Source organism: Crocuta crocuta, unplaced genomic scaffold, assembly GCF_008692635.1.
Source record: "Crocuta crocuta isolate KB4526 unplaced genomic scaffold, BGI_CrCroc_1.0 scaffold26, whole genome shotgun sequence".
NCBI lineage: Eukaryota > Metazoa > Chordata > Mammalia > Carnivora > Hyaenidae > Crocuta > Crocuta crocuta.
In genome coordinates, this window is record NW_027532249.1 from 342,532 (window position 1) to 366,287 (window position 23,756).

The following is a 23,756-nucleotide window of genomic DNA, read 5'->3' on the forward strand; positions in this document are numbered from 1 at the left end:
CAGCTTGCTCACCTCCACTCCTTCTCCACCTGCAGCCACAGACACCTCTCACTCTCCTTTTTGCCCCTCAGAGTCAGGCCTTCCTGGCCTAGCTTCTGTCACTCTGTTCCTCCCCCACTCCCATCCCTCCTCCAGATTCTGCTTACTTTCTCTCCTCCTCCTCCCCTGTGGGATTCCACATTCCACTCTCCTGCCCACAAACTCTACTTACCTTTCACATCCCAGCTTAAATGCCATTTCCTCAGGGAGACTTTCCTGACCCTCCAGTTGAAGCCCCCTATTCAGGACCCTCCTATAGCTATTTATCTAGTTGCCTACCTCTTCCAACAGATTGCAAGCTGTGCTGGAAACTTTGTCTATCCTGAGCCCTGAAGAATACGCACATCCAGCACAGGACCCGATGTAGGGCAGGTATTTAAATATCTTTTTTTAGGGAACCAATAAATAAGTGATGGTGTCCAGGGATAGAACAAGACTGTACCTGGAAGAAGTATGAGTGGTGGGGGTAAGTGCACAGGTCTGGGGATAGGGTAGTGGGGATAGAACTGTGACTATAGGAGCCAAGCCTTAGGTAGCACTGACAGCTCACAGGCCACTGCAGCTCTTCCCAGCAGATGGGGACACATGCACAACCCTGTCATATCATGTCCCCTAAGAAATCAAGCCACTGCTATAGCACAGTTCATGTCAAACCATCAACCTTCATCTGCAGAAACCTTGCCTCTTCAGGTTTGAGCCTGAATCACCCCATCTGCCCAGAAAGCAGTCGTGGAATTAAGGGCTTCCGGGGGGATGGAGGGAGGGAAGCATCTCCTTGGTGACTCTCCACAACAAAATACTCTCCTCGTTGACACTTTCTCAGCCTCTTCCTGGCAGGTGTGTTCACTTTCAAGAACAGAGAATCTGCCATCTTCATATGACTGCAGGAGGCAGGAGGAGTGCTGCATATGCTGTCAGCGAGGACCGAAGCCACTCTCCAGCCGGACTGGTGTGTCTGTCTGCGGCCCAAGGACACACATGTTCGCGGCTTCCAGGTCAGGTCTGCTGGAAAGACTGACTGGGCTTTGCCAGAAAGCTAACTTTTTGCTTAGGTGATCCTTAGATGCTCTTTCTTAGATATTGTGTTGGCTGTGCCTCCTGAGCTTACATCAGGGACAGCCTGAATGCGGGGGACGTGGGTGGAAGTGTGGCTGGAGTGACTTTTCTATGTTCTGTTTCAGGCCATTTGTTTCTAACACATATGATCGTGGCCCAAATCTAACTTTTAGAGCATTCTTCCACATTACGAAGCTCTCTTCAAGATGTTTTTTAAGAGGAAAAATCTGAAAACACTGAACTTTTACACAGTAGTGTAGTTCAAATATTTTTAGTAATTTTATCTTATTTGCTATGTTACTATATGATTCCTTCCTTTGCCAAAGTAATCAAATAATTCCCTAATAAGAAAAAGAAAGCCTAATTTGATTTCCAAATTACAGTTACATAGTTGTAAGTCAGACTCATTTATGGTTATTCATAGAAATGAATAACCTTAGCAAGAACATTGGGCATGGCACTCTCGCACAGGTGTAGCCACTTGCCAGAGAACAGCCTGCGTGAGGCAACACTCTTGTTACTACAGACAACTGAACTTATAAGACACTGTGACAAAAGGGAAGTTAGTGTTTGTGTGGTCTAACAATGTTTCACCGTGAGTTAGTCATTTTAAAGGCAAGATAGCAATATAATCTCATTAGGAGAGATTATTTTCCCTAAAATGAAGAAGCCAAAAGCACCCAACCATGCTTGTTAGAACAAACCTTTAGTTTTTAAGAACTGTTTTTGTTTATAAATTCTGAAAACAATTACATGATTTCACTCTTTAAGAAAGTGGTTCACCCTCATACCTACTGAGCTTGTTCACATCACCTGGGATACATAATGCTTCTGTATGCATCCATCCCCTTCCATACCCTGCATCTGTACTTTCTCAGACATGGCTGATATCAGCAGAGAAATGTTCCAGCAAGGTCTCTGCACACTCAGAGTTCTTTCTTCCTACTTTCTTTCCTTCCCCCATGCCCTGGCTGACCCTTTATCCCAGAGAGCCAAGTCTGACTATACTGTAACTGTAGCCTCCAAAGCTTTGAGAGTAGGGAGTAGAGTTGTCTTCCCTCCCCCTGAGGCCTGTGAGTCCAAGTTTCTACTTCGAAAAGGGCAAAGTCAGAGGGAAGAGGTTTTGATCACAGTAACATGTTAAGACATTTACGAAAAACCTCCCAGAATCTTAGGGATATAGCACTGATTTCAGATGTCAGAGGACCAGGGCTTTGCCTTTCTTGGTCAGCGACTCAGACTAGTATTTATGAAACACAGGCCCATGTCACCAAGCATTGCTGCAGATCCTTCTCCAGAAGTGTTGTAAAGGCACAGGCAGCTTCCAGGCAAAGGGTTATATAACATCAGTGACTCTCAGTCTTTTCTTTCTTGAAAAATAATGTTCAACTCCAGGGGTAAAAGGGAACCACAAGGTCTAAAAGTGGCTCTTTTTAAATGGCTCCCTTAATGTATGAGAACTATCATCACACCATCAAACTGCCTCTTAACCCGCAGAATAAGATTCCTAGTGAGCTGAGGCCTCCTGGTGCCTCTTCTACCACCGTTCACGCACCTAGCACACACATACTGAGAACCTACTTGTGCCATGCTAGTGAGGATCACAGCATGCCTTAATGACCATATGGAGAGCAGGCATCAGATGGACCATCAGAGCACTGGGCACATGAGCCTGGAGATGACAAGATGCTTCACAAAAGGAAGCCTGAGCAAAGCCTTAAAGCAAGCATGGGCATTGGGTCACCTGGGTGAGGGGAGAAGACCACTCAAGAAGTGAGGTTCAAGGCAAAGATCTCAGAAGGTACTACAGAGGGGACCAAGGCTGTCAGGTGGCCAAGTGGGAGCTAGCATCCAAAGGGTGTTGTGTCCGGTAAGCACTGGGGAGCCAAGCAAAGATTTTAGGCAAGGAACTGATAGAGCTAGATTTTGTTTTAAACCAGGACTCTGTCTGATATTCAGAACAGACTGAAGGAGAACAGATGCTTTGATGGGGGAAGGGGGTATCTAGGGCAGTATATCTCAACTTGCATGTGCATACACATCACCTAGCAATTGTGCTAAGGTGCAGACTATAATCCAGTAGGTCTGGATAGAGTCCAGGGTTCTGAATTTCTAACAAGGCTCCAGGTGATACAAATGCTGTGGGTTCTCAGACTCTGAGTTACCAGGATCTTGGGGAGAGAGAGAGAATGAGGGTCTGAGCTCAGGAAGAGTCAGTGAGGATGGCGCAGATTCCAGAGGCAGGTACATTTTTCTTGTCATTCTTGTTGTTTCTCTGCACATAATTATCAGAAGTAGGCCCAGAGCAGGAAGGGAAGGAGATAAGGGGGTCAGTGAACAGATGAGTGAAGACCATGTACCTTTGGCACCTTTAGTTGACCTGAGATGGGTCATCAGAGCCAGGGATCAAGGAAAACCTTCCACCTTTTCCTTGGCCAATGGGATGTGCCGGTTGGATCTGTGCTACAATGCTGGTCCTCCACTACACTAATTTGAAGGTTTTTCTTGACTGCCCATCAGCATGGGCATGTGTCTCTTCTGCACCTGCCTTTTCCTTCTGCAATGTGAACATAGTTATCAAAAGGAGCAATGAACTGGGACTCATATACACACCTGGATATCCCCTAGGCTCGTCACCTCACTGTCTAGGTCATGGTTTTCTTCAGCTATGAAAAGAAGGGACTGCACTAAAAAATGTCCATTGTCCTCTTTCAGTAATCCTATAAGCTGAGTTCCATCCTCAGCCTTCCATAGCTCTCCCCTTTGTTCCCAAAGATTTATGTCCAAGCCTCTCTACCTGCATAGAGTTGGGCTTTACCACAACTTTTGGCCTCCAGCAGCTACTGAAAGAAAATACAATTAGTTCACAAAATAAAAGCAGGTTGAGGAGCACTTTTCTAGAAACGTTCCCACCATTGTTTCTGTTTTCTTCATTGGTTATAAGGACTGAAGGGTAAGCATGGAGGAATTGCAGTTGGCTATTCTCTCAGGCAAGCTTGCATTTCCCAGCAAGTGGAGATCTCTTTCAGCTTGTTCTTCTGACCATGAGTCTGAGCGACAAATACCTCTTCTGGTCATTCAGACAGAGTGAAGAAGGCTAACACCATAGCCATTTTGCTGGAAGGGAAAATAAAGCATAAAAGAAGTTCCCCTCCTCAGGAAAATCAGGGCACAGTCAGGATTTCTTCCTCCTGGTGTTCCTTCCTTTATTCTCTACCTCAGAGAAATTCCACCAAATATTAAAATATTCATTAATGTAACCTCAGTCCCTTAAAAGGCCTAGTCATTGTGGGGCCAAATTCAAACATGTTTGTAAAAACAAATTTAAGTAACCTTTTTTAAAAAAAATCAATATACAGTTGGCGTAATACATGATATTAGTTTCAGGTGTATAACATAATGATTCAATCTTTGTATGTATGGTGAATGAGCGCTATTATAAGTCTAGTTAACATTCATCACCACACATAGTTACAAACATTGTTTCTTGTGGTGAGAACTTTCAACATCTATTCTCTCAGCAATTTTCAAATATACAATAGAGTATTATTAACTACAGTCACCAAGCTGCATGTTATATCCCCAGAACTTATTTTATTTTGACAACCTTGAACTATTTTGTATAAGTAACTTTTCTTGATACATCAAAAAGGATAAGACTAAAAAATATTAGTAGAGAACTTTTTCTGATATAAGACATAATCTGATTTAAATATTCTCCACATCACTTCATTCTCTTGTTTAAAAATATTAGGCCAGGCAAACATTTGCAGGGGACCATATCCAAGGCTAGCTGTGCTCACTGCCAGCTGCTGAGCATATGATGTCAGTGAGTGAAATGGGCTGGATGGACCAGAACAGGGCAATAGTTACAATACCACAAAAGACTCTGCCTCTGTGTGAAGGAGACAGACAGCAAGGGCCATGGGGAACCAGCTACTACTCAGTCCCAACCAAGGACTACCAGCAATTCAGTCCCAACTGCTACTACATCTTCCCATTTTTTTAAAGAGAAATTGACCAGATTAATGTTAAGTCCCCTAATTTTTTTTTAATGTTAGCAGTTTATTCATAAGTCCTAAGACACTAAAAAACAACACTGTTTATGCCAAATCAAACACATGTCTGGACCAGATGTGACCCAGGACTGCCAATTTGCAGCCTCTCACATACAAAGCAACCTCCTATCCCTAAGGAACTTAACAGTCCATGGGTTGACAATCAAGGCTCCCACTTGCTTCTATATCAAGTGCTAATGCTGTTACAGCTTTAAGGATCCTTCATTGTCTGGTCCCCCAGATTAATCCAATTTATAGTGCATATTCCTGACAAACACTCCATTCTAATGAAAACAATCTCCTGGATCTCCATGAACATACCATTTTCATCTCCATTTCTGTCCCTTTGCTTAGGTTGTTTTACGTTATTTCCCTATTATAGCCTCTCTTCTCCCTTCCATTCATCACGTACAATCACAGCCTACCTCTCGACACCACATTCCTCTAGGCCTCTGGTGAATGTATCTTTTATCATCAGCACCACAGTTTAGCATGTAGTCATACACTGCTGTTAGAGTGAGCCAACTGTCTCCTATGTATTCATTATTTCAGGCTGGGTGGGGGAGGAGGAGCAAGGTCTTTTTGACTATTCATAAGATTTCGTGTTTTAAGCAGGGTCACAGGAGCTCACACATATCATAAGATATAAAGGCATGTGGGACATCAGTCACAAAACACACTACATTAATTACAGTAAAACAGAACAGGCACTCCTAGCTTGGCATTTCTTACAGTGGGAGGGAGAAGAGCTACCTAGCCTAAATGAAAAAGGTCTAGTTAAGAAACAGTATAAAATGGGGCGCCTGGGTGGCTTAGTCGGTTAAGCGTCCGACTTTCGCTTGGGTCATGATCTTGCGGTTCGTGGGATCGGGCCCCGCGTTGGGCTCTGTGCTGACTGCCAGCTCAGAGCCTGGAGCCTATTTCAGAGTCTGTGTCTCCCTCTCTCTCTGACCCTCCCCTGCTCACGCTGTCTCTCTCTCCTAGAAATAAAAAAACAAAAAAACAACAAAAAAAACCCGATATAAAGTGGGGTGCCTGGGTGGCTCACCTGGTTAAGGGTCCGACTTCAGCTCAGACCATGATCTCATGTTTCGTGGGTTCGAGCCCCGCGTTGGGTTCAGTCTCGACAGCCTGGAGCCTGTTTCAGATTTTGTATCTCCCTTTCTCTCTCTCTCTGGCCCTTCCCCTGCTTACACTCTGTCTCCCTCTCCCTCTCAAAAATAAACATTAAAAAAAAATAAGAAATAACTTTTTTAAAAAAGGAAACAGTGTAAAGTACAGAACTGAAAATAGCAAACCAATGCTCACATCCTTGAATTCACCAATCTACTCTATTTCCCTTTGGACTCAAGTCAGTACTCAACTGGGCTAAGCTTTACTTGGAGGCTTTCTGGAAACTGGAAAGAGTCATACCAGAACCAGGGCAAACTCAGATCCCAAACTGTAATTCCTAGGAGACCATAGCATCTGGTCTCTGTTCCATGAGCCACTTTAACCCCAGACCAAACAGGACCCATACTCTTACCAGTGAACTGACTCTAAGAGGAATCTTGAACCAACCCCATTACCTGGCATCTTAGGGCTATACATTTTCCTAGGTCAGCCTGAGTCTTCTATAACTGCCACCAGCAAACTTTAAGCCAAACATATCCAGCTGGACCTCAGGACTCCAACACCCACCAAGTGTGTTTGAATGTGTCTGGCTGGGATATCATATTCACTCGGAAACATCTTGACCATGGACAAATGCCTGCAACAACTGGAGAAGCTAGAGAACGCAGGACGGTACAGGCAGCATGCTCTTCCTTTCCTGTCTAGGACTGCAGTATGAAGAAGATGAAAACAAATTTTAATGTCTCTGTTTTGAACAAAACACAACTCACCTGGCATATGATCATTAGGCTATATTTAGGTTTACTTCTTCTGTGAACTATATTCTGCCGTCAAGTGTTTAAACCCATCTGATGTGCTGGAGGGAGGGGGGCACTGGTGGCATTCACTCTATACCAATAAAGTATTTTCATTTCAGTTGAGAAGCTTAATTAATGTTGAGTTCTACAAACAAATGCTGTTCAGAGAATGATACCGACATACTGAGATTATGAGTAAATTAAAAATTAACAAGATTTTTGAAAATCTGTAAAAGACATGTAGCCACCCACAAAAATCTCTACATATTACCCAAGGAAAGAGATGCATTTTTGTTCATAAATGCCCACTGAAAATCATGAAGCCTGCTCCTTTTCATCCACTGAAACTATGGAATAAATTTGTAGAGCAAGACTATTCATGAGATAATACAAAATTCTGTAGTGCATTAACCAGGAACCTATGTGATTCATAAATAAAATCATTATATTGCACTTGATCTTAAACTTTCTTTCCATGACCTTCCTACTAACATTAAAGCCAGGCAGGTGCAAGTTAAGGTAACGAGACAGAAAGGATGGGGGTAGGAAAATGAATAGGGTGAAGGAGCCTGTCAGGTGGATTTTTCATTAGCTCAGAGGACGCCCAAATCCTCAGACTTGGCTCTCAGCCTCGGCAGGGTCGAGATCCTGCCGACTCCACAGTGCTGCTCCTTTGTTCTTATTCTAATGTGCTTCACAGCACAGAACAGAAGCTACACTGTTATATCGGAACATTTCATGAACCTCAAGTCTTTTATCTGAAACTGAAGCCTAAATGACTCCTTTTATCTGCCCGGCTTGCTGGCCATTCCCTTCAAGTGCCTGAATGACAACAAGGAAGGCCAGTGCTGTCACATTTCCAGGTTTCAATGAACTCCACAGCATCTCAGAGGGCAAAGAACTGATTTGGTTAGTGGGCCTTTGGAAGGCCGTTCTTCAGAAGATGGCAGGGTGCAGGAGAAAGGACTGGCCATGCTGTGGTGCTGGCTGGATGAAACAGAGTGAGGCCTGGTCCAACAGGCATGCCTTCTTCTCCCTCTGTCCTAGTGGGTGGTGGGAGGTGGGAGGCTTTGATTTCAGTGGCCATGACAAATTCATCCCCACTGAATCCTCTGCCTAAAACCACAAATCCAGTTTCTCTGAGTAAAAAGTCAACATCAATATTTTTATGATCTGAGTTTCCTTCTCCTCATGACTTTCCCTTATGAGAACTCTTAGAACAATAAGGTATAAATTATTTAGTAAATGTCTTCTATAGTGCCCAAAGCTCCATAAAAGCCTGAAACAACAACCCTGTTGTTCAAGAGCAATGCAGCGTCATCAGTGAGTGATTAGCAAGAAGTTGGGGAGCTCCCAGTTTATCTGGATCTGGGGGCTATCTTGGGCACAGCTATGAGCCTTCCTCTCCTCCTCCAGCTGTCTCCAAGACCTGACTCCACCACATTCTCTAATGCTCTTAGGCTGATGGTTCTCAAACACAAGCTCTCAGAACACCCCAGGAATTCTGAATCTCAGAGGACAGAGTGATCTGATGCACAAAATATTGGACAATCACTGTCTGAGCCTTTTTCTCCCTCTTTCCTATTAAAAAATAAAAACAGTGCTTTGTTCCTTTCTGATGGTGATGATGATGCCTACTGTGATTGAGACATATGCTAAGTGTTTCACATCTTCACCACCATTGCTGTCCCTATGTTGCAGGCATACAGTGACAGGCTACTACAGCAAAGAACCTGATCAGTGTTCACTATTATTATTTGCACATTGCCTTAGCTAGATCAGCGTTATCAGTCTGATTCTTACAGATACCTGCTTATGCTGGGCCACTCTGAGGCTACAAAGGGAAGTCCACAGTCTGAGACAGACATCAGTCATAACAGGAAGTGTATGGCCCATCGGAACAAAGCAGTAAGAAAGTCCATGAAGAGTAACTGAGGGAACAGCCATCAGGCACTGGGACATAGTGAAATGTGTTGCATACTACTTATGACATCGTTAATGATACCTATAGGACTTCACAAAATTTCTCCAAGTGTGCAATGTCACCCACAGCAATGGCATTCCAACACACTGTCTGCAGACAAGCTTCTTTAACCAGGTCACCCAGGGCATGGAGAAGTGAGTGTGGTTGTACACTCAGCAGCAAGAGGAAGGGAGAAATTCTGATGGTCCACACATGTCATCAGAGCACTCTCAGTGGGGGTGCTCTAGTTGCCCAGCATACTGGGGAGAGATCGAAGTTAACGGCAGGGCACTAGTGAGCACCACTAGGTGCTTATGCAGCCAACAGGTAAGATGTCAATCTAGGGAAGGAGAAAACAACCTCCTTGCACCCCAGTCTTCCTGCATGCTGCACAGAGGATGAGAAAACCAAGAAAGCTTCAAGTTCAGGATGAGAAAGAGGAAGTTTCATTACTGTAGATCAAACATTCCATTTCTAGGAACGTATCTCTATTTTCAAAACATATTCTTTAAAAGCAATACTGTACAGAATAGCTATATCCACTGACAGATTTAAGTCTGTGATTTCAACTACTTGAAAGTGACCTACTGATCCATTCATTCAACAAGTATTTCTAGAGCAAGTATTTCTAGAGTTCATACTATATGCTAGGCAGGATGCAAGATGACTTCATATACATCTCATGAAATTTATGCTCCACTGGTCCAGGACATTTGCTGTTTTGCAATTTGTACATATTTGAGTCATGAACTGTGAAAGCTGTATACAACCACTAGGCTGGTGACGGAGCCAGCTAAATGCAGAAAACTTCATTTTTCATGAAAAATGACCATTAAACTTCAGGGTGAAGAAATACATTGAAAGTACTTATTCTTCTATGATAATGGATTCTGGAGAAAGCCAGGAGGCTCTAAAACATTTCTGCAGCCTCATATTTAAGACATATTGCAAAAGTCTTCAGGTGCATCCTTCTGAATGGAAAGGACCTACTGAATATTACTTTCTTGACATTTACAGTCATTATACAGAAAAATAAAACTCAACCTTAATTCCATTCTCAGTAATTCCACCCCAATTTTGTGTGATAAAATATATAACAAATTTTGCCATTTAACCATTTTAAATATACAATTCAGTGGTATGAATTACATTCACAGTGTTGTGCAACAATCATCACTGTGTGTCTCCATCTTTTCCATCACTCTAAACAAAACTCTGTAACAAATAAGCACTAAGTTCCCTTTCTTCCCTCTGGGCAGCTAGTAACTTCTAATCTGTGTATATTTCTGGACTCTCAATTCTATTCCATTGGTCTATATGTCTATTCTTACACCAATCTCATACTAAAAATTTTGATTACTGCAGCTTTTTAAGTTTTAAAATTGGGAAGTGTGAGTCCTCCAACATTGTTGTTTTTCAAGATTATTCTGGCCATGTATAATTCCTTATAATTCCATTGAATTTGAGGATCAGCTTTTACATTTTTATATTTAAAAAAAAAAGGCTGTTGGCATTTTGATGGGGACTGCATTGAATCTACAGATCATTTGGGGCAGTATTAACATTTTAGCAGTATTAAGTCCTCCTACCCATGAATATATGATATCTCTCCATTTAACTAGGGTTTCTTTAAATTTCTTTTAGCAATGTTTTATAGTTTTCAATGTACAAGTCTTTTATACTTGGTCAAATTTCTAGGTAGTTTACGCTTTTAGATGTCAACATGTTACTACTTTCTTAATTTTCTTTTCATATTGTTCATCGCACATGTATAGAAACACAATGGATTTCTTTGTGTTAACCTTCCCTGCAAATTTGCTGTACTTTAAAAACTATCTCTAGTAGCTTGTTTCTGGATTTTTTGGATTTTCTATACATAGGGACAGTTTTATTTATTTCCTTGCAATATGGACACCTAGTGTTTCTTTTTCTTGTCTAATTGCTCTGGCTAGAATTTCCAGTGTAATACTGAAAAGCAGTGGTTAAAGAGGACTTCGTGTCTTCTTCCTGATCTTACAGGGAAAGCTTTTAGTCTCGTACCACTGAGTAGGTGTTAGCTGTGAGCTTCTCATAAATGTCCTTTATTTTGTTAAGGAAGATCCCTTTCTATTCCTGTTTTTGTGAGTGTTTTTATTGTAAAAGGATGTTGGATTTTGTCAAATGCCATATTTGTGTCTATTGAGTGAGCATGTTTTTTTCCTCTTTGTTCTATTAATGTAGTATATTACTTTGGTTGGCTTTCTTATGTTGAACTACAATTCCAATGTTTTTGAAAAGATAATTAATCACAAATATGTATTACTATATAAAAACTATGCTCTAAGCCATCATTTTAAAGATTAGTTCGTTATTTCCTTCAACATATATTAACTACACTCCCAGGCTTTATTCTAAGTACTGAGGCTACAACACACCAGTGAACTTAACAGACGTATCTACCCTCCTGGAATAACATTCTGGATGGCAGACAGACAATAAGCAAGATAAGTAAGATATACAAAACGTTAATTAGTGGCAAGTGATAAGAAAAAATAATAAAGCAACAAAGGTGGCAGAGAATATGAAGGCCTATTTTAGGTAGAGGCCTATCTAACTTGTAGCATTACAGTTTATACACATGTCCATAACTTAGCATTGCTTTAGAAATAAAGAAAAACACTTTTAGTGAAGAGGAAGAAATTATTTAAATAGACTTAATGTCTCCCACAAAAATCCTCTGCCAAGCCACAATCCTTACTAGGAAATACCATTTCCTTTTGGCTGCATATCCTCTACTAACAGATACTGACCGTGATGCCAAAGGTAACATGGTTTTTTAGGTGTTATGAGCCAATGAGGGCATAAATGTTAGCAAATATTGCCCTCTTCAAGCAGAACAAGTTTGTAGAATTCATTGAGTGATAAATGAGTAATAGTCCAAAATCAAATGCTTCAATATACCCACCCTTTCCAATTTTCATCCCTTTTATTCATTTTTGACAGCTGAAAATATTCATGATGGTACATTTCTCTATAACTCCTTTAGGCTAACTTTTTGATATTGTATGATTCTTTAACATGTTATAAAATGTTACATCATCTTTTCATTGCTGACTCCGACATGCTACAGAACTTGAACATTGGAGCTCCCAGGTGGCTCAGTTGGTTAAGCAGCCAACTCTTGCCTTCTGCTCTGGTCATGATCTCATGGTTGGTGAGATCGAGCCCCACACTGGCCTCTATGCTGACAGCATGGAGCCAGCTTGGGATTCTCTCTCTGCCTCTCCCCTGCTGGTACTCTCTCTTTCAAACTACATAAATATTAAAAAATAACTTGAACATATTCATCTACCTTCAAAATAATGAAAAACGCAGCATGAGACTGAAGAGCAGGGATGCTATTTGATAAACTGACTATGTTCATGGAAGCAACAACTGAATGCCACTTAACTAAATCACAGAAATAAAACATATCCAGGTTTTTAAACCCAGTTATTATGCAGGTTATACACAACCTAATTTAAATTACAAAATAGCAATATACTTATTAATAACTATGTAGATTTTATAAGGAGCTTCCTAGAGAAAACAATCATTTGACTTTATATCCAAGAGATTGCCAATCATCAGATGAGCATTGTCTTTCAGGCCCGTTCACCTCACTTGCCTTTCTCCCATCACAGCAGATAGGATGCACTGTGTGAGCAACAGGAAACCTGTGCTTCCTAGTCTTGTGCCCAGGCCAACCAATTAGCATGTCACCAAGAGGGGCAGATGCACATGAATATGGAGCACAGAGCCTCATTTTTCTCTTTAGTCTATCAAGCCATGAATTCACTAATCCAGTTTTATCCTAGAACCTTGGGGGTGGGGCTGAAGGGGGAAGAAGGGTTTCCCAAGCCCCATCTACAGGGATGTGAAACTCAAAACAGTCAGGCTCTGTCAGCCCCAAAGGGTATTTCTGAATGTAATGGCTCCATCTTTCCATACCCAGATGCGCTTCCTGGTGGAAGGTGCTAGGTATAGAGTGACCTTCAAATGATTCTCTATGGTAGACAGTCTTGATGTTATGTCATTCATTTACATAAAGAAGGCAGGCTTGTCATAAAATTTTGAGCCTGAAAGGTAACAGGTATAAGCAGACATTTAATAAAAACCCTGAAACACTAAAATGAGATTGCTGGTTCCCCTGATCTCAGAAAAATGTAGGGGAATAAAAATATGCAATGTTTAATTTTATTTATCAGATTAGATCAATTTCTATAGGAAATTAGTATTCTTTGTTCATCAACATAGTTTAAGGCAACGTAAACACATCCCTATTGCTACTGTGCCCAAATATTTCTCTGCTGAGCTATTAGCCATAGTTTCATTTTATAAAAACCATAATAGAAAATGTGGCCAAACAGCTAGATGGAGTGTTCCCAGCAATATGGAGAAACAGTTGTGTTTATGCAGAGATTAGTCTTTCAAATTGAGAGATCTCCAAAGCTCCATTTGTACTTAAAAGGCTTGTCTTTTTGTTACCCAGTAAATAGCTCATTCATATTCTACAAAGAAAACCCTCTAAATTGGGAGAAATAGCCATATTTAACATTAGGTAAGGAAATGGGGCTGAAAGCGAGAAAAGAAGTCTATTTCCCCCAGTTTCTTGGACTAGATTAAAGCCTGCCTTTATAATTTAAAATAGCCTCTGTTTTTTCCACATATAAGAGGCAGAAATTTCATGAAAGGCTGAGAAGTACTATCCATAAATGTAAAAATTATGCCAGAAAACCAGTTAAGAAACACATTTTTAAAAAGAAATCTTGGGCCCTCTTCTCTTACTCTGCGGCACAGATTTCTTAGCTGCTACATTTCCTCCAAAGATGGAAGGGTGGTTGTCAAGATGGTTTGAAAATGCAGTGCTCTGCAACTGGTCTCCATGCCAGCGCCATCTTTCCTACGCACAAGAGTATTCTGGGATGCATGAAATGTAACCTGAAATTAATTTCTCAGAATTAGGACTAAGTATCAGAATTGTGTGGGTGGAGTGTATACTGTATGATGCAAATTAGAGCCTTTGGAAGGCACAATGTACATTGGTCAAGTCACTATCTCAAAAAAAATGACAGTTAAGAGATGAGAATATGTGTTAAGAACTGTTTTTGAGCCTGTTTAAATATTAAAGTAACAGAACAGAGCTACAACACTAACAGGCAACAAAGGCAGTGTGTCCTGTTTTTCATCAATCATGTGTCCACAGGCAGCTTACTAGCTATGCTCTTCCAAACCCCTGTCTAGGGTGTCCAGGGTGCACCACAACTGGCAAGTGGAGCCTGACAAGTAGTGTGCCCTTTCAAAGGAGAAAGGATTCCTTTCTTAAAAAGAAAAAAAAAAAAAAAGAACAAAAACAAAAAACAAAAAAAAAAACCATGAAGGAGGAGAAAGGAGCTCTATTCAGACACAAAGAGGGTTGGGGAAAAGGAAGGAGCCTGAGAGTCTGTCCTCACCTGTCAATGCCCAATCATGTGGCCACATCCAGAAAGAAGTCAGCATTCACACAGCAACCCTTCCCCTAAGTACACACACATCATGCCTGAATCTTAGAACTTCTGTATGGGAACCACCAATTGTTTCACAAAGATTCTACAGCCATGGGCCCATAAGAAGAGCAAGTAGAAAAAACATTCTACTACCTTTCAAGCCAATCTTAGTTCCTGTGGTTGAAGGGCTGGGCTTGCCTATCAGCTGTCCCTAAAGAGCCCAGGGAAGGCTCCCATGGCAACTCACACCTAGAGTGTCCAGATCTTACATGAACACCTCTTCATAAGAACTATTATGCTCCTTTTAAGTCTAGGCACCAAAAGGTTGGATCCATCTGGCTCCTACATTATAGAAAAGTTCCTGGATTTGGCTTTGCTTGGAGTCTTTACATTTCTAAGCAATGACCTTTATGTCCATGCTCTACCCCTTACAGCCATCACAACTGAGCCTGCCCTGTTCTTCTGGACCATCTCCCTGCTGCACTGACACACTCCTTCCTTGGAGAGCTTTTCAAGGCTTAAGCACAGTAGACATTTGCATCAATTAAGAAAACAAATTCCAATTACATACCTCCCAGATTTCCTTTTTATAATCATTAAAATCAGTTCCAAGATCTAACTACTTATAGGACACTGAATGTCTCACAGTCCTATCTAAAATTCAGCTCATATTACACCAAACTTGGCATCTTTTCCTGAAAAGCACCCTCCTCCCTGACTGCATGGTTTGATGAATCACACCTTCATTCACTTGACGCCTGAAAGCTTCCCCTGGGCTTCTCTCCCACCAGCTCCACAGTCCTTTGATTATCCTTCCCTGAAGTTTTAAGAGTATTCACACTGACTGATTGCTTCCTAGTTTTACTGCCACTGTCCCATTCAGACCTATCTCACACCTGGCACACTTATTTCCTATCTGTTCACTGTTGACAATATGTCTGCTTTGGGGATGGTGAAGGATTCCATAAGCATTAGTTGTGTTCTACCGCTACTGCTGTTGTTGTCATGGTTTATGATGTCAGCCTACTGCTCAAAAATTTTCTGTAGTTTCTGTAGAATGAATCTCAATTACATTAACTAACTGAGCAGTTGACCCCAAACTCCTTCTTCAGCATAATTTCCTGTCCTACAAGAACCTTTCACTGTTCTTTAGTAAAGTTAATGTCACAGTTAGTGTATATGGTCTGAGACAGAAACTTAAGAAATGCTTTCTAAAATGAAGTGGCTGGGCTAAAATTTGTCAACTTGCAGTGAATGTAAATGTCCATATTGCTCAGAGTATTAACACTGAGAAAATGTAGAAGTGGAAATTTTTTTCTTTTTTTTATTTAAATAATATCTTTATGTATGCAAGATCAGGTATATTGGGTTTCCTATTGCTGCTGTAACAAATTACCACAAACTTAGTGACTTAAAACACAAATTTATTATCCTGAAGTTCTGGAGGCCAAAAGTCTAAAATGAATCTCAGAGACTGAGCTAAAATCACTGTGTCAGCAGGCCCGTGTTCTTTCTCAGAGGGTCTCGGAAGGAATGTTTCCTTGCTTTTTTTCCATCTTCTAGAAGTTGCCTACCTTCCTTGACCCAAAGACCCTTTCCCCATCTTTAAAGTGAGCATGGCAGGCTGTGTCCTTTTCAAATCACACCTCTCTCTCTGATCTTCAATGGTCACATCTCCCTCTGAGCACAGCTAGGAAAGGCTATCTGCTTTTTCAGGCCCATGTATTTGGGCCTACCTGGACAGGCCATGATAACTCCTGCAACTCAAGATCCTTAGGGATCAAAGTCTCTTTGCCACTGAAGGTAATATATTCACATGTTCTGGGGATTAAGATGTAGACAACTTTGAGGGGATGTTATTCTACCTAGTGCACCTATGTAATTAAACAGGGAGACAAAACAATGCAGTGAATGTCTTAGCATAGTGCAGAACTGCTCTCATGGAGACAGGTCTAATTTTCACCTGGCGTGCACACTCTAGCATGGCCACAAGTCTGCTCATGTAGAAACCCCAGGATGATACCTATATAAATGATATGTGCATAAGAAAGACTCCTTCTTGGGGGCACCTGGATGGCTCAGTCAGTTAAGTGTCTGACTTTGGTTCAGGTCACGATCTCACAGTTTGGGAGTTCAAGCCCCACATCAGGCTCTCTGCTGTCAGCAAAGAGCTCGTTTCAGATTTTGTCCCCCTCTCTTTCTGCTCCTCCCCAACTTGCATGCATGCACACACATGCTCTGCTCTCTCTCCCAAAAATTTACATTAAAAAAAAAAAAGTCTCATTCTCCTTCCCTAGCCAAAGAAGAAGAACTAAGTCTTACATTGCACATGCTGACAAACAGCACTTTCAAAGTAATGTGTGGCTTTCTTTCTTAGTTGCTATTTTTTTTTCTTTTTGCCTGAATGGCATTTTGAATCCCTTGTCATGTAGAGCTGACACAACTATGTAGATTTGTTCCACTGCTCCTTCCTTAGAATCATCCACCAAGCTTGCCCTTTCCCTCCACCCAGGACCTTTATGCTGTGTTCTTGATACATTTGGGAGTCTTTACTATAACTACACTTTTCAACAAGACATGAGTGAATTTACAAATCTCATCATTAGGAAAAGGCAAAGAAATCATCAGAACATGTACCAGTGACCAACAGTAAGGTGCTGTAATATGTTTGTTTTCTACAAACAGTCATGGCTTTGTTCACTTAACATTTATTAAGTACTAGTCATGTGCATGGCACTACAGGGGACAGAAAGGTTTCTAAGGTATTATTCCCTGTCTTTAGGAAACTTAGGACCAGGAAGGCTGGTAGGATAAGCACTGAAGTAAGTAAATTGCAAAAGAGAAGTCAAGGCCTCCATGTGCTAACAGAATGGAGCTGACAGAGCAATTCCTCACAGCAGAGAACACTGGGGCAGCTTGGAGGGCAAGGCAATAGCGCAGGACCATGAAGAAGGGTGAGATGTGACTTTTCAGAGATGAGAAGAAAGGCAAAGAAGTGACAGAAGTAATTTTAGATAACATTGTAAACCACAGAATTCAGAATAAACCATGTGTGTTTAAGGAAAAGCACATGGCATAGCCCTACTGAACTATAATTAAGATTCTTTAGTTTGAGATTAGGGTCCAAACCTACATTAATAGTAAAAATTAGCTTATGCTTGCAAATATAATATTGTTTTCACACTTATATTTATACAAGTGGTTTAAAAAATAAAATTGTAAGGGCACTTGGGTGGCTCAGTTAAGCGTCCAACTCGATTTCAGCTCAGGTCATGATCTCACGGTTATGACATCAAGCCCCACGTCAGCCTCTGCACTGAGTGTGGTGCTTGCTTAAGATCCTCTCTCTCCCATTCCTTCTGCCTACCTCCTCAAAAAAAAATTAATAAAATTTAAAAATAAAATAAAATTATAATAAATATATGTGTACATAATCATTTATATGCAAAAGTGTGTGGTATGTTAGGTCAAAATCAACATGCACTGAGTATGGCAGACTTTATGCGGAGCAACAAGGATCTAAAAATGCGTAAAATATAGACCATATCCTGGAAGGATTATTCATAATCTAGGAGAGAGGGATATTTAAACAAATAACTAAAATCCAATATGATATGGTTTAGAGGGATCCACAGGGTGATCAAAGAGCACAACAGAAAGAGAAAGAGAAAGAAAGGGGTATCAACTCACTGAGAACCTAAAATGGCTCAGATACCATGAAGGGCTGCTTTGTTGCCCTTCCTTGGGAACATCCTACCCAAAGAGTGGCTGAGGTGTACAGGAAGTGGTGGAGGAAGCAGGCAGTACACCCCAGCTGAGGAAGCAGCAATCTCTCACAGACAAGGTGTGCTCAGAGAAAGACATTCAGGGAGAAAGAAAAGTTTTTAGCATCTCTGAAATCTAGTCTCACCTTTTTAAGCGAAACTCATGTCAGCCCCTAACTTTTCTACCACAGTTGGTCATTTTGGTAATTACTGATTCAGACCCCAACCCAGGTCACAGGGTACACTGGACTTTTGACCTATCTCTTGCCTAGAAGTCCATGAGAAGATGCTCCTTGGTTCTTAGAAGATGTTTTCTTACCAAATCAGTGAAATATGTGATTCTTCCTCCATATGCTGGGAGCCAAACAAGAACATGTTTCTCCTAATAATGGAAAGCACTTGTGAGACAACTGGTTCTCTGGTAAGGAGACCTGTCAGACATACACATGGAAATCAAAAGAAGCATGTAATGGAACAGTCACCTGCTGGGAATCAGAATAAAAGGTAGACTAATGGACAGGCTTATTTCACAAATATTTTTGCTTTCTTCTTCATAATCTTAAAAACATATAACTTTGTCATCTATTTATCTTAGCACCACTAATATTTAACAACTGCACATTAAACCACCAAAAATGACATCAAAAGCATTGCAGTTTTCACAAGAAGACCAGTGACTGCATTTTGAGAAATTGAGAATGACTTTTTACTATATATTACTTTTCAAAACACATCCTTGTATGTATTAGGATTTTGTTTTCTAGTCCTTTATTAGTAAATGTCCGGTATCAATGCAATAAGAACATTTTATTAAATGCTGATAAATTGGGGTGTCTGGATTTATCACCAACTGATTGGTGGCTCAGTCAGTTAAGCATCTGACTCTTGGTTTTGGCTCAGGTCATTATCTTGTGGTTTTGTCAGTTCGAGCCCTGCATCAGGCTCTGCACTGGTAGGTTGGAGAGATTCTCTCTCTCCCTCTCTCTCTGCCCCTCCCCATTTGCACTGTCTCTCTGTCAAAAATGAATAAACTTAAAAAAAAAATTTTTAAATGTCAATAAATCAATACTTTTGTGTTAACAAATACACTTATTTTACCCCAAATTTATACACTAAATAATATTTTTAAAGCTGCGACTTGTTTGATACACCACTTGTGTGTTTTTCTATATACAGTAATAACGTATTATATATTTATTTTCTGTATATTACGATGCTCTGACATCTTGAAAAACCTTTTTAGCTGAGAAGAGACTGCCCCTCCCAGGTCTAGCCAATTCTTGGAGCTAGCAAAGGGTTCAACTTAGAGCATGCTTTTGATATGCAAATTGACCTATCCAGAACCAGACCTCCTCTCTCTGGCCTGTATACCCCAGGAGGCAATATTCCTGTGCCTCAGTCATCCCAGGGCCAGATACCAGGCAACTAGAGACCACCCCCGTAGCCCAAAGCCTGCCAAAATTATTCAAACTAGCCAACCAAACCATTGCCAAGGTAGGCAATCCTACATTGCCTTTCCCACAGAAACCCCAATAAAGGCTGTGGTCCACGCTCTCCCCTCACTTCTGTCTTCTGCCTCCACTCTGATGTTCTTCCCTGTGACCCTGAATGACACGCACTGACTCCCTCTCTGGGACCTGTGAACATAATAAACTTCTTTCCAAGCCTTGTTCTCGTCTTCTGTATGGCCACACTAACCTGACCTTACCATATCCAACATACCCATTCTTAGAACAGAAAATCTACAGTTTATTAATATGCAAGAATTATGTCCAAAGAATTTGTTAAGACAGAATTGCCAAGCAGAAAATCTACACCACAGAGGAGGAAGAGAACTGGAGAAAGGGGGAAAAAAAGAGAGAGGTTGAAATTAAATTCTTGTCATTCATTACTTTGATCTCTTTCTTGCACCTGTTAGACTCTGTGGGTACGAGCTGACAACGCATCTCCTCTAATAGGTAGTATTTCCCATTGTAGGAAAGGCCAATTTCATTCTCCTCTTCTTACTGAGGGTAAGGATAATGACTGGGCACTTTATATAAGTTTAGTGGAGTTGAGTCTTTAAGAAAGGAAGGAAAACCCATATTGGTTTTCTGTCATTGCTGTCTGGTAAGTGGTGTCCAAGAAGAAGTACTCAAGATGGGACTTCTGCTCAAAATGATGGAGAGCTGTATCCAGAAAGAAGAGATAGTTGTTTGGAATGTTGTAAGTGAGGCTTGGTTCCTGAAAAAGCCATCTCAGGATCCTACTAGATCTTGCAATATTCAATTTAGAAGGGCAGGAGACCATTTTTAAATAATAAAAAGTGTAAACTACAGAAATGTACAGCCTCCCTCTCTCCACACACACGTCCCACAGATACTTTGTCACTCTATACTTTGAGCCCATGTGCATTTCAGAGTACACTTCAAAATCTTTATTGACTTGAGTGACAAGTAAGTGCCTACAGTGTCTGAAAAGAATCCAGAAAGAGAGAGGCCACATCTGCAGGCAGGTGGACTCCCAGTGTGGACTTCTTCTAGTGTGTCAAGGAGCTACCATTATAGGACTGTGTACCTTCTGGATAGCTCTGCCTCCCTGTGAAATACATTCTCATTCCCTGAGCCATAACATGTGTGCTGAAACCTTCCCTCCACATTTCGTTGGAAACAGCCCTAATTACAGACAGCAGACATCATTATCCAGTTTAAGAAAAAAAAAGAAAAAGAAGGAAGAGAAGTGAAGGAGGGAATCAGATGGTGACGGTGCAGAGAGGGAAGGGGAAAAGGATGAGGGGAGAAAAGATGAGAGCACGTATGTTTCAAAGCTTAGCTCCTGTGTGGGAAGCAGGAAAAAAATTGGTATAGCAAAATATCCTTCTAAAATTATTATACTAATGTATTAAGAAAAGCTTGAAGAATGGGTAGCTGTGGTTTTAATTAGAATCTGTGACAAGTTTCCTACTACACAGCAAAACAGTTTATATATAGTCTCCTCAATTGTATGTTAGTGACCTTGACTGCAGGTGGGACATATTAGCAATGAATCGTACCATAGAGAGAGAGAGACTGCAGAAGAATATGCTCCTGGTACATATATACACACACACACACATACAGAGTGCCATCCACTAGACTATTGGAAACTATTTCTCTTTCAAACTCCCCCTTGGCAATTCCCCTACTGTTCTGTACTTCAGGTGAAGGGGTGCCCTCTCCCCTCTGGTGGGAAGAGGGTCTTGCCTCAAGAGGAGAATCTTGGCACATGTCTGGGCTAGGCCAGCAGGCTAGATTCTAGGACAAGAGCAGATGTTCCTATGCAGATGGAACTGAGAAGGANTATATATATACACACACACATACAGAGTGCCATCCACTAGACTATTGGAAACTATTTCTCTTTCAAACTCCCCCTTGGCAATTCCCCTACTGTTCTGTTCTTCAGGTGAAGGGGTGCCCTCTCCCCTCTGGTGGGAAGAGGGTCTTGCCTCAAGAGGAGAATCTTGGCACATGTCTGGGCTAGGCCAGCAGGCTAGATTCTAGGACAAGAGCAGATGTTCCTATGCAGATGGAACTGAGAAGGAAGCATGGGATCGCCCAAATATGGGACTGGGGAAGCCTGTAAGGGTATGGGCAATGACCATACCCTCCCTTTAACAGTAAGATCCATCTTACTGCCTAAGCCCAACTGGAAAGTCCAGAAGAGCAGGGACTCTGGCTTTATCACATAGTACTCCCCCCTTGATAAACGTTTACTGTTTGATTCACATTTTCAGGGGTGCTCTGTGCTCAAACTCTTCCTCAACTGCTGCCTGGTATTGGGCTGAACACAGGTGAAGGGGAGGTAGTCGGGAAAGCCCCTGGGCAGCTTACCTGGGAGCTATGTTGAAGGGGGAAAGGAACAAACACACACTCTGCCCAGGTGCAGGGGCGTTACATCTCTGTACCTGCCCTTTGGCTCCTAACTTAAGCACACACACAAAGTGACCAAGCCCAACTCCTTCATGAAGAGTGGGCATACATGGGACGGTGAGGAAGACAGGCCCTCCGTGGGATGTCTGGGCTATGGAATAAGGCTGAGAAGCTAGCTCCTGGTATTTCTGTACCTTCCAAATCAGGAGCAGGAATATTGTAGGCTCTAGGCTCTTCTCACCACAGGCTGCCCAAAGGCTGCTCAGGGTCACATCAGCATCTGCAAGGGCTTCACCTATGCACCCTAAACCACTGAAGTGTACCCACATCCCACATGAGACAATAAACCACAATTGACTAGTTGGTGTGCTATTACATTATGTTGACATTTAATTACATGCATTCATTTCAATTTTGCAGTCTTCTTTTCCTATCTCAGAGGCAGTATGCTTCCCCTCCCCCCCCCAGGTTTCCATTATTTATGTAGGCCCTCAAAAGGCTTGGAGACCCTGGGCTCCCTGCCTAAGTGCCCACTGGGGAAACCCCAGTCCCGGTGCCAGGATGCACTTTAGCATGCATGCTCCCCTGCTGGGCTTCTCCAGGCCCTTCCTCTGGAGTGCTCACTCCTCTCTGACCCCCAGCTCATATGTGTGTACAGGTATCCCAGCATCAGTTTACTTTGTCCTTTGCAGGTGAGGACCGCCAACACTTATGTGATTTGGATTACCCAGTACAATGGCTGGTGTGTATGAATCTACTCAACAAATACTGACTGAATACCTACTAGGTTCTATGCCCTGCTCTTGCTTTAGAGGATAAGTGTACATCCGAGTGGGACATCTGATGAAAGGATGAATATATATAAATGATTATGACCTATATCTATGGACTCAGAGTTCTATGATCCAAGTAACACAAAACATCCAATATAACGGCATCTGTCATAGGAATGTAGTGCTTCTCTGCTCCCCAGAACCTTCAGGATGAGGCCTGATGCATGTATGCCCAAGACCTGAGTACCCTGGCACTCAGTGCCCCGTCCACTTCACCTCTGCCAGCCACCTGGACCTGCAGCTTAGGTAAACTCCCAACACAGGCCAAGCATATCCTTCTGCCACCCTCCCTGCAGAGAGAGTCATCCTTCAGTCTGGACAAATATCACCATGCCTGTACAGCAGGGATAGCATCTGGCTGTCTTGTCCACTCAGTCTATGTTCTTTTACCCAGTTGACTTCTGCAAAGTGGGAGCAAACAAATAAAGGGTGAGGGGAACTGAGGGTGTGTCTGGGCTTTAATAAGAGCAAAGATTATGAACCGAATGGAGTCATTTGTTAATATGAACCAGGAAGCAAATACAAGACAAAACTGTAAGCCAGGAATTCAAATTTCTATATATCTAAAATGTAATGTAATGCACTCAAATCATCCCTTTAGATTTGGTAATGCTAGAATTTCTTTATGCATTTATAGAACACATTTAGAACCTCTTTCTAGAGCTCAACCTCTAACTAGATAAACAATCACCAACAGGATAAAATCTAATTTATTTTAATCAACAACTGCATTCTATCA

The 23,756-nt window shown here is 41.6% G+C and overlaps 1 protein-coding gene across 10 annotated transcripts in view; it reads right to left on the minus strand.

Annotated features, from left to right (window-relative positions):
* The window catches only part of LDLRAD4 (low density lipoprotein receptor class A domain containing 4), a 433,421-nt gene that overhangs the window by 155,131 nt on the left and 254,534 nt on the right, over positions 1 to 23,756 (minus strand). The window contains exon 1 of one of the 10 annotated variants that reach the window (XM_077778123.1): positions 18,614 to 18,695. The exons of the other annotated variants lie outside the window; for them this stretch is intronic. The gene's annotated coding sequence lies outside the window, so the exon portion shown is untranslated. Of the gene's footprint in view, positions 1 to 18,613; positions 18,696 to 23,756 lie in introns of those variants that run through there. 10 annotated transcript variants of the gene reach the window in all.